Consider the following 4,507-nt stretch of genomic DNA (forward strand, 5'->3'; position numbering starts at 1 on the left):
AATAAAATAAGAGATATTGTGATGTCCCAATAAAGTTCATGATATCCATGTTCCAACATGGAATAACCTACAACTGCACCTGCAACTAGCAACGCTATAAGGGGGCTGAGCAAAGCGGTAACATAGCCAAACAATGGTTTGCTAGGAAGGGTGAAAAGGCTAGAGGTTTTCATGCCAATTTGGGAGGCTTGATAAACAAGTGGTAGGTAACGCGACATAGCGATAGTATCGAGACAACTAGCATAGCAGAGATAGTAGTGAGATCCAAGGTGACTGTCATCTTGCCTGAAATCCCGCTAGGAAAAAGAACGAATCCATGAAGAAGATGAAGCCACGTAGACGAACCAAGCGTAGTCGAACGAATCCTCTCAATCGCAACGAAACAGGAACTATCGAGAAGAAGCACAACCGGAAAGAAGCAAACAACAAGTTAAACACACAACGCATAAATAAGACATGATACTCAAGTAAGTATGATGCACGACAAGGCTACATGAAGCTACTCATGGCAAGAGATGATGCATACAAGAGCAACACATCAAAGCAAGTTTAAATGAGGCTGGAAACAACATATAACAATTCCGGTAAGTCCTCATATGCAAATTTCGAAATTGGTCCAGATCTGATTACAACACAATGTTGAAGTTTTTAAACCTTAAGTTAAAGTGCACTAAGATGATTTACATGGTTTTCTAGTCAAGTTACATATAAAGTTTGTTTAATTCGGAGCTACGGCCTAGAAGATATGAGCAAAACAAGTTAAACATGTCATTGATGCAAATGCAAGAAAAACAACATCACAAATACTTCAAAACATGGATGCAACAAGGTAACATGAAACTACATGCAAAACTAAGCAAGTTTCATATAGGGCATGCTCAAAACGGAGCAACGGTTCAACACATACACTACATACAAGATTCAAACACAATCTGCCCAAAATAGCAACTAAGCACTTTGCAATCAAGGAAACAACATGCTACAGGAATCATATGAGCAAGAACCTGACATGCCCTAAAAGTACAGACAACATGCTTCAAATAACACATAAGTTTCAGGTTCATAGGCGTCAAGATTAATCCAAGATGATCAATGCAAAAGGCAACTTAATAACACAGATTATGACTTAGTGAAAAACAGGCATACATGTGAGCAGGAATAACATATTGACATGTTGGAGGCATGAAACAAAGGTGATATACTACAAGAACATAAAAAGCAAGAGCATGACATTTAAGTACAGGTTAAACATGGAAAAACATTATTACTAAGCATCTCCATATGACTCATAGATCAATGGCAATCAACAAGACAAAATGCAACATGATATAAGCTGATTCTCAGACTTAGAAGAAATCTAGGAATGCAAAACATAACATTATGATACTGACTTTGAAGGCACACAATAGCAAGCATATAAACTTTAATAATGATGCAAAAGGCATGGGCATGTATTAGACATGATATACTTCAACTTAGTCCATGGGCACAATTTCATATTAAGCATAGAGTAATCACAATGAATCATGCAAAAAGGAACATGTTGCTAACAGGATGACAGATTTAGCATGATGGCAACTTGAGAGCACGAAAGAGACAAGCTACAACAAGTTATAATGACAACCAAGGGCATGTCATCAAAGTACACATAACAAAGAGCAAATAACATCTAGGCATCATATACATGACTCATGGATTAGTGGGAACCATCAAGACAAGATTGCATGTTATAACAGTTTCAGCAAGTGTAAAACAGCAACAACAACATAGCATGTTGACAAGCTTGGAACTGAGGCCATATGAAGTCCAAAATTAACAAACTTGAAATGTGGACAACACACTCATAGCATAATTAAAAACATGTAATTGGAGCAACTCCAAAAGAGGCATGGATCAATCAATATCAAGCTCACAACATGGCATCATGAAGTTAACAGAAAATTGGAACATCATTTAGGCATGTTCATGACAATGAAAACATATGCTACAGGGCATGTATGAGGCATCCAAAGGCATGGAATGATAAATCATAACATGGACATCAAAATACCCTTAGTGAAGTTCATCAAAATATGCATGGAATAGATGGTAACTTCAACTTAACATAGCATCACAATGTAACAGTTACAGACTTGGCAAAATTCATTAAGTCTCGGAAATCAGCAACATTAAGTAGCACACTTCGCAAGCTTGTGCTAGTCACCACAAGGCACATAAAAAATACATGGATTTCACCCTTGTAAAGATGGCATGAATATGCTCCTAAAACATATAGACATGATGCGCAAAAGATGCACACACAAAATGCAACGAAAAAGACAAAACAACAAGTTATAACAAGTTTCAGCAGTTTATATCATATAGCACTCTTGCAACAGGGATTAACATGGCATAATGCATCCTACCGTGCATGCAAACCACACCATCATGAAGGCACTCTGCGACGAACAATTTGACATATCATATGCACAAAACGGAGTAATATGCATGGAGATATGACCATCACAAAATGCCTATACGATGCTGGAATTAAGGGACTTAGTCGTTTTCGGAAGAAGAAAAACATGACGAATGCTAAATAGTAAAAGACGCATGGACGAGGGTTTGGCAAAAGCTCACCATGGGCCAAGGCCCATTTGAGGAAGAGGCCGGCGCTGGGGCTGGCTGAGCTGGTGATGAAGCCATGTACCTAGGGTAGGGGCACGGACCTGTCCAAAAAGCCCTACCCTAGGACATCCCTAGAAGAAGTCACCTTTCAATCGACTTGAAGGTATCCCACTCGACGGGTTCAAGACACTCGACCAAGAAACTATCACTCGACCATGAAGCCAACCACTCGACCGCCAGGAGACCTAAAGTCACTCCGCAGGCAAACGGTCAGCTATCAAGTAGTCTTTATGGCCATTATAGCACTTTATTAGGGGCGTTACCAGTAACGCCCAACCTTAAATGTACCTTAAACCCTGCATTAATGAGGGAAGGAGGGGGCCGGCGAACTCTATATAAGCCACCCCCCTCCTCAGTATGAGGGGTTCGCACCCCTGTTATTCACACGCCTGTAATCCAGTCGACCGCCTCCGGGCACCGAGACGTAGGGCTGTTACTTCCTCCGCGAAGGGCCTGAACTCGTACATCTCGGTGTGTTTACAACTTCCCAATAGCTGAGATCTAGCCTCTCCATACATACCCCCCTACATCACTGTCAGAGTTAGAACCACGACAGTTGGCGCCCACCGTGGGGCAGGAATCTTAGCACCTGATTGGAGAAGTTGCGATTTTTCCGATCCCTTTGATCATGGTTTCGTGCGGAGTTTTGATGAAGGGCCGCGAGATCCACCTCGGCGCGCTCACGTTCATCGCCGACGACTCCGCCTGGCTTCAGGAGGCGCCACTCGACATCGACGCGCTCCCCGTCCGCGTGCGACGCATTTCCACGCATGCGTTCGTGGCGTCCTCCTGCGGCAGCCGTCAACCCAGTATCGGTCGGCCCCCGTATCGTCTCCCCACTCTGTCTCCCACCGGCGCAAGCGCTCCGGTCGGTCGAGACTTCAGAGGTGGGTGAGGCATGCCGTGGCTCGCCAGTCGGCCGCCCCGCAAGTCGCGGCAATCGAGCCCGACGAATCCCTCTGCGGCCTGTTCGACCTGTCGACTGGCTCCGCGGAGACCGCATCCGAGTGCGACAGCAGCGACCCAGCGGCTGAGATCCTGGCAGTCGATGGAACGCACAGTGCTCTCGGTTTCCCTCGCGCTGATGGAGGCGCGGGTGGGGGCGACCCGTCGCATCCCCATGATGAGTATCTCCCCGAACCTCTCACGTCATTACAGCGAGAGGAGCTTCGCCGCCCGAACACGGACGCACTCCGCACTCCTATCGTCGGAGAGTCCCCCGAAGCCCGGGCCTTGGAGGACGCGCGCTTGGCTAATTTGGCCGAGCGCACTCGACTGGAGAATCTCCAGCGAGCACTCGACGAGCAAGCGCGTCAGCGGGCTCCCGAGTCTAGTTGACGCCAGCTCTTCCCGCCGACGCAGGTATACCGAACCCCAGTTCAGAATTTGGCCGCCGCGGCCCGTATAGCAGAATCGATTCAGCCCTCCCAGTCGGAGGCTGGCAGGGGCTTGATACAGATCAGAGCATTGCTCCGGGCGGCGGGAAACCAGAATTCCGCTGTTTCTCAGTCGCGGAATAGGATCCACAGTCGATCCGTCGCAACAGATACAGTCCAGTCGGCTCACAGCTCGCGGTCCCCCCCGAGGCATGAGGGACGTGGCGACCGGCATGATCAGTACAGAAGGAATGAGCAGTATGATCACCGATCCGATCGTGATGATCGACGTCGAGTGCCAACCCCTCCCCCGAGGAGTGGGTCATATGCGCGTCGACATCGAGATGACAGGCGCCCTCATAGCGTTGGGCAGAGGATTCCCGTCGACCCCAGGGACCCAGGCTTTGACACGAGATCTGTCCTCGTTCAAGGCTTGGTTGACAGGAACAGGGCTCATCGGGAAG

Source organism: Triticum dicoccoides, chromosome 5A (assembly GCF_002162155.2).
Source record: "Triticum dicoccoides isolate Atlit2015 ecotype Zavitan chromosome 5A, WEW_v2.0, whole genome shotgun sequence".
NCBI classification, from domain to species: domain Eukaryota; kingdom Viridiplantae; phylum Streptophyta; class Magnoliopsida; order Poales; family Poaceae; genus Triticum; species Triticum dicoccoides.